At 43.0% G+C, this 12,614-nt stretch overlaps 1 long non-coding RNA gene across 1 annotated transcript in view; it reads left to right on the top strand.

Moving 5' to 3' along the window:
- LOC137650664 (uncharacterized) overlaps positions 1-11,646 on the top strand; it is a 528,402-nt gene extending 516,756 nt beyond the window's left edge. Inside the window, exon 4 of the long non-coding RNA XR_011046030.1 lies at positions 11,510-11,646. This is a non-coding gene — a long non-coding RNA (uncharacterized lncRNA). The remainder of the gene's footprint in view (positions 1-11,509) is intronic.
- The last annotated feature ends 968 nt before the right edge of the window (positions 11,647-12,614 follow it).

Below are 12,614 nucleotides of genomic sequence, written 5' to 3'. Positions count from 1 at the left end.
ACCATAGCCACGTGCCTGCAGAATATTCAGAAGGCACTTCAAGAGATGAAACCTGCAACCGTGAATGCGAGCTGGAAGAAGTTGTGGCCCGATATTGTTTACGACGACAAGGGATTTACTCCGTCGGAAATCCAACACTGCAATACGCAAATCTGTGCAGTTGGCTGCCATAATTGGAGGTGACGGGTTTGGCGACATGACGACTGAAGACGTCGACGAGTTGTTGGACTGCCATTCCCAGCCCCTAACTGACGCAGACCTCGAAGACCTGACGAAATCGGCAAGTGAGGAAGAGAGTGATACCCAGGAAGAGACCCAAGAAAATGTCGAAGAAACGGGCTTAACATTAGAACGGCTTGCCAAGGCCTGCAACCATGCGAAGGAGTTGAAAGAAATGTTGCAAGAGTGGGACGAGGATATGGTTCGCTCGATGCAATTCTGCAACAAGATCGATGAAGACATGACTCCCTACAAAATGCTCTTGGATCGACGGCAACAACTTCCGATCACAATGTTCTTCCAGCCTCGCAAAAAAGAGCCAGTTCCTCCTGCTAGTACGCCTTCGGAAGAAATTGAAGAAGTTTCCCAGGAAGAAGTTGAAGAGGTGTCCCAGGAAAAGACACCTCCGTCTGAAGAGACGTAAAATACTACCTGGCTGCAGAGTAGAACACATCATCAGCTTCATCATCATCATTTCTACTGTGCAGCAAATTCATCGCCATCACCATTCAAGTTTTTCTTCAACTTCTTTCGTGGTGAGTACAGTAACAATCTTTATTTTTTACTTTAATATTCTTACTGTACATTCTAAAACTGTATTTGTGCCTGTTTTATAGTTTAGTACTGTACGTACTGTATGCATTAAGTTAAAGGGAAGGTTTTAAAAGTCTACATGTTGTAACCTATCATATTTTTTTTGTTTAAAATTTACATTTACGTACGTAAAACAATCTCTCTCTCTCTCTCTCTCTCTCTCTCTCTCTCTCTCTCTCTCTCTCTCTCTCTCTCTCTCTCTCTCTCTCTCTCTCGTAAATTGTTTTCCTGCTTTGCTACGTACAATACTGTATAAATTATATTTGTAAGGTAACATATTTTGTAAATGCTTTTACTGTAAATACTGTATGTACTGTATCATTATTTATCACTATCATCATGCGCGTTAAATGCCTTGTTTGTTCTGAGCGTGGTTGTTTACTGAGCGTACACGCCGTCGTTTCAGGCGGCGTCATAAAGAAAAACATTTCATTTGGAAGTCCTAAGAAAAATACGTAAACTAAAACATTGGTAATAAAAAAATCAACATACAGTACTGTATAATCAATATAATCGATGCAAAAACTAACCTATATATATATGTGTACACTAAATGAGTTTGTTTCTTCATTATGATCAGAGATGAACGTAAACAAAACATTGGTTGCCATTTTTTATCGTGGTTTTTAGGTGTTTAGGAAACGCATGATATAAAATCGCCTTTAATATTTGTGCCTGTTTTAGTTTAGGGTGCTGTAGTACAGTACATGCATTAAGTGTTCTGTACATTAAAGGGTGGTTTGTTAACAGTACTACGTACAAGGGAAGGTTTTAAAAGTCCGAATATACATGTTAAATAAATAGGTAAATATGGTGTCACTACTTCGCTGATTTTCACCTATCGCGCCCGCGTCTGGAACCTATCTACCGCGATAAACGAGGGTTCACTGTATATGAAAACATTCTTAATGTTTACGTATATATATGTGTTTAGAAATGTGATAAGTTTCCTTTTCAGTGTTTTTGCTGTGCGTGTGATACATATACGACAATGACACTTGCGTACATTAGCACTGGAACAAGGCCAGCACAGTTTCACTTCGTGGGGAACGAACTCGGCCGCCACAGGGGAATCATCATTACCTGGACCCTTTTCATTCAACTATTGTCTTCGCCTTTTCCCTTTTCTTACAAGAAACATGGATTACTAACCGAAGGGAATGGGCCCTCTCAGAGATTGACTACGGTCTTTCTCTTCTCAAGGTCATTTACCTTTCAACAACAGTGTACTATTGGGAAGAGCTCCTTTCCCGTTCGCGGGTTATGTTGCGCTTCTTCTACGAAGTGTTTACCCCTCTCGTTCGCGAGAGAGGCCACTCATAAGACACACCTCTTCGGAGGATCACTGTTCATCAGTTCCTGATCATCCTACCAGCAGACCTACCAGCGCAACCTTGTGCTGCAACTTAGTCCGTGGACTTCGGTCCTGGACTCCTCCTAAGGCCAGCTTGCTGGTTCACTGGCCCTCATGGGCATCATCAGTTTCTGATCATCCTACCAGCAGACCTACCAGCGCAACCTTGCGCTGCAACTTAGTCCGTGGACCTTGGTCCTGGACTCTTCTATGGACCTTTCACGGTTGCCATCAGTGGATGTTCACCCTTCCAAAGGGCACATCACAGTTCCTGATCATCCTACCAGCTGACCTGCCGATCTACTAACGCAACCTTACGCCTCTGGTAGTCCTTTGGACTTCGGTCCTGGACTCTTCCAGGGACCTTTTACGATCCTCATCGGTGGATGCTCGCCCTTCCAAAGGGCACATCCCAGTTCCTGATCGTCCTGCCAGCTGACCTACCGATCTACCAACGCAACCTTACGCCGCTGTTAGTCCTTGGACTTCGGTCCTGGACTCTTCCGTGGACCTTTTACAGTCTCCATCATGGATGTTTGCCCTTCCAAAGGGCTCATCCCAGTCGTCCTGCCAGCTGACCTGCCGACCTACTAGTACTACCTTACGCTACAGTTAGTCCTTGGACTTCGGTCCTGGACTCTTCTTAGGATCACCAGCTCCCTCCTGCCAGCTTTATCATGCGCGCATGCACCGATGGTCTTCCGCGCGCGCCGATGATCTTCCGCGTGCGCGAGCGCCAATGCTCTTGTGCGCGTGCCAATAGTCGTCCGTCCGCCCGCGCCGACAGTCTTCCGTGCGTGGGCGCCGACGGTCCCCTGCGCGCCCAATGGTCTTCCGTGCTTGCCCGCACCAATGCTCTTGCGCGCGTGCCAACAGTTGTTTTCGCGCACGGGCGCCAACAGTCTTCCACTCGCTCCGACGGTCTAACGTGCGTGGGCGCTGATGGTCTCCCGCGCCCATGGTCTTCCGTGAGCACCAATGCTCTTGTGCGCGCGCCGACAGTCTTCCGTGCGTGGGCGCCGACGATCCCCCACGTGCGCCCAATGGTCTACCGTGCGTGCCCGCACCAATGCTCTTGCGCGCGTGCCAGCCAACAGTTGTTTTCGCGCACGGGCGCCAACAGTCTTCCACTCGCTCCGACGGTCTAACGTGCGTGGGCGCTGATGGTTTCCCGCGCCCATGGTCTTCCGTGAGCACCAATGCTCTTGTGCGCGCGCCAACAGTCGTCTGTCCGCGCACGCCGACAGTCTTCCGTGCGTGGGCGCCGACGATCCCCCACGTGCGCCCAATGGTCTACCGTGCACGCCCGCACCAATGCTCTTGCGCGCGTGCCAACAGTCTTCCGTGCGCTCCGACGGTCTTTCGCGTGTGGGCGCTGATGGTCTCCCGCGCCAATGGTCTTCCGCATGCGCGCGCCAGCAGTCTCCACGTAGTATTCTCACGCACGCGCCCTTGTGCAACCAGTCACGCTTCGGCTCATTCTAGGGAGACTGCACAAAACTGCATATTGCCTTACTGAGCGCCAGCGCTTTTCCAAACTTTCCCGCGCAGGAGTCTCAGATCCAATGCGCCAGTGCTTGCAGATCCAATGCGCCAGCGCTTGCCTGCTCTCCAGGCAGAAATTAAGCCCCAGCATCATCCTGTGTGCCATCGCTCCAGTACTCTCCTGCACACTCGCGCAATAGGCAGAAAAAAGGAATAAAACTTTTGGACTGGTCACCATTGCCCCATTCCTCCTCGCAAACATAACATTGCCACCGGGAAAAGAGGAAAGAGGCTTCACAGAAGGATTCAAGATCCCGAAGATTCCATCGTACAAGGGGAATCGAAACTGGGAATCCTTGGTCCATGTCTCTTCTGAAGTTTCTTTTTTTTTCCTTGACCGACCACCATCAGCAAACAGGAAAGCATCAACAGTCTGATCTCTAGATCACTGTTTGCTGATGGTTAGTTCACGGTTTATCGATCCCTAGGTCGCCAATTGCTAGCTCAACGCTGATCTTGGACCTCTAGTCCATCCAATGACTAACAATCTCTGATTGCGAGCGTTCCAATCACCGATTGCTAGTCAATAACCAGTCATCAGCTTGCTGATCACTAGATCACCTATGGGCACCTCATCTTTCTTCGAGCATTGAACTCAGCTCACTGATCTCTGACCAGCCCGTCTTCAGCTTGCTGATCTCTGACCAAGGGGGTCGGGGGACCTTAATCAGCTTGCTGATCTCTAGCTCACCATCAGCTCACAGACCGCCGATTCACCAATCATCGGCAATCCTCCAGCAGTTCGTAACTCGAACTTACTATTCAACCTTTGCCCGTAGTTCTCTAGATCAGAAGGTATACAACATACTTCTTGCTACTGACCGTTCGCCATCACACTAAAGTGATCGGCAAATATTCGACAAACCTCTTCAACGGCTTGTCGACAGGGAACTACTTGCGAGTACTCTCCAACTGCACAGTAACCACAATACCCACCTGTTAACCATTGATTAACATTTGCCAGATTGATTCTATTCTAAGGAATAGCATCAATCCTATCAGGGCGCATGGTAAGGTTAAGCGTTGCCTTCCTTCTGTTGGTTAAAGGAATTCTCTCTCAGGGAAGAATTCTTACATTGGGTATCCCGTCTGATCCTTTACAACACGAGTCAAGACTATAGCGTCGACAATCTTCTATGCAAAAGGATCCGCAAGGAGCTGTCCCTTTGGGTCGATGTCCACACCATGTTGGAGTTCGAACAAGGGCTAAGATCTCAGGTCTTCATTTGCACACTAGACCTAAAGGACACTTACTTCCAGGACTAAACCATCCGTCTAGGAAGGTTGGAAGATTCAGTCTTGACAAACAAGAAACACCAGTTCAGGGCACTGTGCTTCGGTCTTTCCACTGCACCCACCCTGGTCTCATAGGATCGGCTTCTGTCTCCTCTGTTTCGGAACGACTGACAAACCTTAGCAGACTCAGTGGCAACCTTGCATTAGCACCGGAACTTCTGAAGTCTTTTTACCAAGATCCAGTGATCAGGGTAAACTCGCGGAAGTCTTCCCTACTTCCGTCCCAGAAGACCGGTGTATCTGGGAATGATTCTAGACACCAATCTCCACAAAACCTTCTCGAAAACGAGAACAACTCCCACTCCGAAGGGACTTGAGTCGGACTGGAATCAGGCCCTCGATCCCCCAAACATTCTGACCCCCATGGGACCAGAAGTTTGGACGAACCTCAAGGGATGGGTGCCAGTCGAGAATCTACAGAGCGGCATAACCTTCTCATCCTTCCCCACCCCTCGGACTTGATGTTGTGCTTAGAACACATCAAAAGAAGAGAGGAGGTACCATAGTGCTGCACCACACGACCTCAGCCCTCTGGACATAGTTCGAAAGTACCTTCACTTATATCTCTTGAGATGAAGGCCAACTTTCCAGTCCGTCAGCAGCCTCATCAGTTCCTAACAGACCACTTCGTGATGTGATGGACGACAACACCATACACCACACAGAAACTCATATCGGCAAGCAAGAACTAACTTGCTCGTAGCCTCTTCCCAACCAACAGTATAAACACATAGATGGGCCAAAGTCCATTCTTTACCACTTCATTCCAGACTAGAAGAACGTGCTTACCGACAATCTGTGCACAGCATCTCAGATAAGGTATACCGAATGGTCTTTGGATCACCTTGTAGCCGACTAAGGGCCAACTTTACGGGGTCATGCAACTAGGGATCTGTTCGCAACGCTCCTGAATCTCAGGCTGCCGTTGCTCCCCAGCCCTAGACCCCAAGGCTCTCTGGCAATAACGGTGGGTACAACAATGACGTTTACGTCTCATCCCTGTTTTATCTGGAGAAGGACACTCAAGAAGGCTAGAACATCGGTCAACCTCTCAAGGACTCTCCTAGCTCCTCTATGGCATCATGCAGAACGGTTTCCAAACCTTTTTCAGCTCCTGATAGTCTCTTCAAAAGAACGAACCTTCTCATCACAGACAACACACTTTGACACCTACCACAAGCTATAGCTTTGCTATGATTGTACGCCTGGAGACTACCCAGTACCTCTTTTGCGAAAAGGTTGTCTAGATATCTGAGGAATTCCTCAGCCTCAGTCTACCAGGCAGTATAACATCTTGTGTGGTTGGTATCATGTGAAAGTGTCTCTCTCTACTCGATACCTCTATTCCAGCAATAGCGGAATCCTCAAGTATATACAAGAGGAAAAGACCCCCTATTCAGTTTGGACAGGTAAAGATGATCACTCAACCTTGATTCTTCACCTTCAAACTGAAAGAAAGGGACATCCTCTCATCGATAGACCTTTCCTAACTCATATGAACTTACAATTTGCCTTTCTCCAGTCGGAATTGAGACCTTCCTCACGGAACATGGTTCAAATTCTCCGATCTCTAAAGAGACCTACTTATGTTCCACTTAACCAGGCAACAAATTTTCTCCTGATTTAAGAAGACTATGTTCCTACACACTCGGACAGCAACCATACGAGTCAAGGAACTTAATGGTCTCTCTTTCGCATCGCCCATTATTGAGAAGGGCGAAAGACAAAGTTCAGTTTCGTCCCTGAGTATGACGCCAGACACAGTCTCCAGAGGTGACGGTTCCTACACAAGTCTCCACTTAGTAACGGACGATCCAGATCATCCGTTACTGTACCCAGGATAAGGTATGAGACTGTACCTAAAGAAAACGGCAACAGCCCACGCGGGTCCCTTCTCTTGTCATCAGCACTTGGAGAGACTAGAGGAGGATCACCGAAACATCATCTCGACATGACGACTCACAGTGTCAGGGGCATAGCTATGCCCCTGGTTCTTCTTAGCAGATTACTCTGTGACGCAGGTTTTACTAGAAAGGATGTGAATGCTCCATGTGACTTTCACAACCTTTCTCCTGCAAGACGTGACCCACAGGAACTCGATACGATCTCTATCAGTCCAGTGGTGGCTGCACAACAGCTGGTTGTATACCTCAAGCTCCTTATTGGACAAGTAGCAGAAGGTTGAGGGCACTGTTACCCAGTTTTAGTCTGTGTGAATGAAAAGATTTGACTGGCTCTTTTTGTTTTCTTCATCCTACCCTCTCGTAGGGAAAGCAGCATCCTGGGTTCTTTGCATAAGCTGACCTCAAACCACTGCAGGTAAACCATGCTCCCTTGTGTACCTAGTATTAAGCTAATACTGTTGTGTCCCCATTCCCTGGCGAGGTGGTATTGGGAAAGTTGGTTACATCAGGTTTTTCCTACATATTGGATAACTTTACCTAGACAGTCACACTTCTGCATGTCTCAACACACAGCTTGCGTAAGCTGCGGACCTTGCATAGCAAAGTTTTAGTGAGGGCAGGGACTCCTTATTTTTGAGTAATAACATACTCAGATAAGGAGCCCCCGGGCAAAGCCAAAAGCCAGATTGGCAGGGACGTCCGCCCTTCCTAATGGGTGAGTCAACCCCTAATAAATAGCGTGGTTTGTATCCCAGTTACGGAACAAATGACAAATTCGTAGATAATTTGTATTTTTCCTAACTATACAAACCTTAGCTATTTATACAAACTTGCTCGCCAACCTTCTCCCCCTTGAAGTCCTACCTCCAAGCAAAGTGACTAAATCACAGGTGTGTGAACGGGAGTGGTAGCAAGCTACACCCCCCTACCCCCGCTAACTAGCGGTGTGGGTAGTTAACCCTTGCTAAATTTTAATGGCTCGTCGTTTCAGCTCCGCCGAAAGTATAACCCGTAATAAATAGCTAAGGTTTCTATAGTTAGGAAAAATACAAATTATCCACGAATTTGTCATATTTGGAAATGCTGGACACATTAATATATGCTTCACTTACAAGAGAAGAAAACTAGTATCGTATCTTCTAACAAACTATATTATCTAATATAAACAGACAATGTATCACAAAATATTTGTACAGCATTGAATGCTATATCTTCAACTTGAACGGGATAAATCAGGTTAACTGCAAGCAAAAATAAGTACTGTATTCAGGAATATTAATCTTAGTTAAATGCAATTTACACTGTTTCAAAAGATCAGGTATCAAAAGAACATTCATTTTTTTAAGATGAAAGAACACTTCTAAAGCTAACGTTGGTCAGAGGAAATAGTGGGGAAACAAGGTTTTTTTTATGGTATGGGACCACTGAAAATTAGTAAAATATGATGATAAATGAGGAAAATGGCAAGATATTTCCACAGCTGAATTTCACTTGATGTATTGTCTTTTAATTAATAAATGAAAATTATGATTTTTGAATTGTGCTCATATGATACTCATAATAACCACCCAAATGTTGTTGACTATGCAATTACATTCCCAACTCTATCCTACAATTATGACGACATCATTGGGAAATCATTTGATCCTACATTAACATGATTATGCCTTTTGTCCTATAAATAAGAGATAACTTATACGCTAGCTGGAACGCCAATTGAATCATTAACAAGATAGATATGGTAGTAACAATAGGTAGGTGAGGATGAGCCACCTACCTGCCTGCCTGAGCTAAGCCACTTTTGTCTTTGGTTGCTTGGTTACAGAATGTGTTGCTACCAGGGTCCTGATTTTAAACCATCACTGTTGGAACTTTCTCTTACTTTGGCTTGTTATAATAGTTCATATTTGTCAAGTGCACTTTTACTTTTGATCAGTGGAGGAAAAGGTCTGAAAGATATAACAAAGGAAAATTTTCCTTTTTAGAGAATCTTAGTTTTTTGTAGCTTTGTAAGGTTAACTGAAGCATGAGCCTAGTGTAACAATTCATCATCATATCTTATCATGCTAACATTGTACCCACTGCATAGCAGCTGATTACATTCATAGAGCTTCAAATTTGTACAGATTGGCTGCTTTTAACACCCACGAAGCATGTGGTTCATTGTCTATATGTGATATCCACATGGGGCCTCAGCAAAGGGGGTGAGACCCCTCTTATGAAGATTGCTGGCAGTCCTCTGACTCTAGCTCATACTCAATTAAGAGTAACCCAATCCTTTCTACAGAGATTTGTTCCATGGGGAAGAAACTGATATGGGCTCTGTATGGCTTTGCCTGGTGGGTTGTGGTCTGTGGTCTGTTTCTCTCCAGCATTCTAGATGGCAAGTTGATGACTCCATGCGGTCGAGGCTAGTGGTTATGTATCTTTTGCGGGATTTCGATTTTTGTCTAACCATTCATTGATCATAGCATGGGTGTTTTTCATCATTCTCTTGTTTATATTTGTGGGTCTTTGAAGGGGTTATTCAGCAGATATTTGGTGGTGTAATGCTTGCCAATCTATTGGGTACTGGGAGGGGCGTTGGTCTTAGGGCACTAGTAATTATGTGACATGCTCGATTGAGGTTGGCGTTAGCTTTATGGGGATGACATGACCTTTCCCAGACTGGTGAGCCGTATTCAGCAGTGGAGTAGTTGAGTGCCACAGGGGTTTTTGTCTTAAGATTGAGGATTTATTTCCCATTTTGAATTAGCAAATTTGCCAAAGAGGTTATTTCTGGTAGCTACCTTCTCCTTTACTTTCCGTATATGCCCCCTAAAAGATAGCGTAACAGGTGCTTCTGATATACCGGAGTCAAGTGACCAGTCCCTGCTGGGATCGAGTACCTGCTCCTTCCTGTGGGGAACTCAGGACTATTAATCCTTATGACATTTGGCTGTTAACCTGTTACTTCTTCACAAGTCTAGGCCATATGAAATGATGGCTAACCCCCATTTGTGGCGGTTATATCAAGTTTTACCCACTTTTACCCTTGCTATGTTTAGGGTTACCCAGTCCTTCCTGTGAGGGTTGTTTCATTGGGCATCCCTTCGTTTAGGGTAGGCAGCTCCTCATTGGATGGCCATCAGTCGCTTTCCCGCCACTTTTCTAGCCTGTGAGTAGCTGCCTGAAAAGGCTTTTGTGAGATTTCAGTCTTGGCCTTGCTTCCTGATGATTGTGAAATGGATGCAATGGGTCATTGATTTGTTTATTTTTTTCAGTTCTTGCTAGGATTTCTCATCTTTTATTGGATGGTGGGATACTGTCTACTTTATATGAAGATGGTAGAGATGCCAGTAATAATCTGACATGACTTATTTAGCTCTGATTCGACCTCATGTACATGGCTTAGATTGATATAAAGGGGCTCTAAAATTTAGGGACTTGCAATTGTGTGAGTCATGCCAACGCTTTCTAAAGATTCGTTCATGTAAACACAATATAATAGTCAAAACCATATTAGTTTGATAGTTATGCTAAATAAAATTAGTAATTCGATGAGACAAAGGTAGGATAAGGCAGGATTATATTAAAGAATAAGGTTGGATAGATTTTTCATTGATTTAAGGTAACATCGGTTAATCATTAGCAAAACGCTGTTGTGTTAATAGTTTTGGATAGGTTGGTTAAAGTATACCCAGTAAGTAAAAAACAACATCGAATAAGCTTGTCAGTGAACTAGTTGAGATTAGGTAGGTGAGTCAAAGAGTGTGTGATAAAGTTATCCATATTTAAACTAGTTAAGATGGTGAAGATTGTTGGAATAAGCTGGTTCATTAATTGAAGGTTAACCAGAAAATTCACTTAGATGTATTGAGTGAGTCAAAGATTGTGTGATAAGGTTTACTATAGTTAAACTAGATAAGTAAGATGGTGAAGATTGTTGGAATAAGCGGGTTCATTGATTGAAGGTTAACCAGAAAATTCACTTAGATAAATTGATTGATATGGTAGGATAGCTGGAGTTATTTTATGGAGGATCCATGCTATATATGAAAGTTTAGTATGCCATTTCAATAACAAGATTGGTATATTTCCTTGATAAATTTAGGAAGTTCCAGGTCTTATTTTAGGTGAGGGAACATAATAATTATTCATTTGCACAGCACTATATTCTTGTATACTAAAAAATATTCTTGTTTTTGCTCAGAATTTATAAACATCGTTTTTATATGAATGTTTTTATGAGTAGTTTGTGTTTTTGACCAGGTATCCTCTGTGTTGTAAGGTAGAATGTTTTATTCAGGGAATTTATGGTTTATCAAATATTTCTTGAAGAAAACAGTGGAATACCAGAAGTCTGTCATTCGATTTGTGAAGTATTTCCTTGTTAGGATTCAGGAATTAATACTTTTTTGCTTTACATTATATACTTTGGGTTGTAATGGTTGCTATAATGAATATCGTGGACATGTCTGTCATTATTTCCAATATTTTAGAATATTTTTTTATTTTTAGTTTATCATGCAGAATGTTTTACCAAAAGTGTAGTCATGATATTGAAGTGCACAATAAAATATTCGAGTAAAATTAACGTCTTTTATTTATTTTTCAGACTAGAATCATCAAAATAACAGGAAATTATAGTCTCCTGCTCAAGCTAGAAAATTAAACTGCTGTAAGACATTCCTAATGACGTCAAGATGAAGATCTGCCACAAATATTCTGGGATTTACTACAGACAAAATCCCAGTGGGTTTCAGAAGAAGACAAAATTTAATTTCAAAAGGAGTAGCAAATTGTCTCGACTGAAGTGGCCACACTATCATCAAATATTTTATTGTTACTATTATCACTAGCCAAATTACAATCTAGTTTGAAACCCAAGTGAAAACCCTTATGAGAAATATAATTATAGTCCTTCAAATATCCTAAATTCTCAATATACTAGTTATTGAGATTTTATGGGGTTGTGTGTTCCAAAGGTCACTCCATTTATATCCCATAGGTTCAATACTAGTCACTAACTGAGAATTGAAGAACAGAAGTCAAGTTAAAGTAAATAAGTCATTTACAATATCACCAAATTATTTGAAGTTTATCAAAGTGTCTTTATTTATGGAATTTAATTATTAAAGCCATTAACTTTTACTCACTTTAGTAACAAGTATTTTACTGGCTCCTAATCTTTACAGTCAGTGCATATAAAGCTATTTTAGTTAATTTTGAATTTTCTGTATCTTTTCCTTAGTAAATACAAGTGAAGCTATTTTTTCTAGTAAATTCTAAACTTCTAAAATTTAATTTGAAAATTAGGTCCAGATCTACATTTTGAACATTGACTTTTCTGATTAAAATTCAGATTGCAATTTCTTAATTTTCAAATGATATTAAACAATCACAATCATTTGAATAGTTAATTGATTCCAAGTACCTCTTGAAATAATTAGCCGAAATTATTATAGTTCATGTTAAATGGAGTGGCCTTATGTATTATTATAAAAGGGATTTTGACGAAGGAAAAATCTATTTCTGGGAAGAGGCCTGTGACGCCCGGTGAGAAAGGTCCTTCCTTATACCTTTCCTAATATAAATCTTCCAAATATACTAGAGAAAGATAAAAGCATGGAATGCAGAGGTTACAACCCTCGCGCGAACACCTTGTAGGTGTCGTGTATTAAACAAAGGCGTGTGTAAACCACTATTCACAGGTTGTCTTC

Source organism: Palaemon carinicauda, chromosome 12, assembly GCF_036898095.1.
Source record: "Palaemon carinicauda isolate YSFRI2023 chromosome 12, ASM3689809v2, whole genome shotgun sequence".
NCBI classification, from domain to species: Eukaryota; Metazoa; Arthropoda; class Malacostraca; order Decapoda; family Palaemonidae; genus Palaemon; species Palaemon carinicauda.
This window is presented reverse-complemented; position numbering and strand designations above follow the sequence as displayed.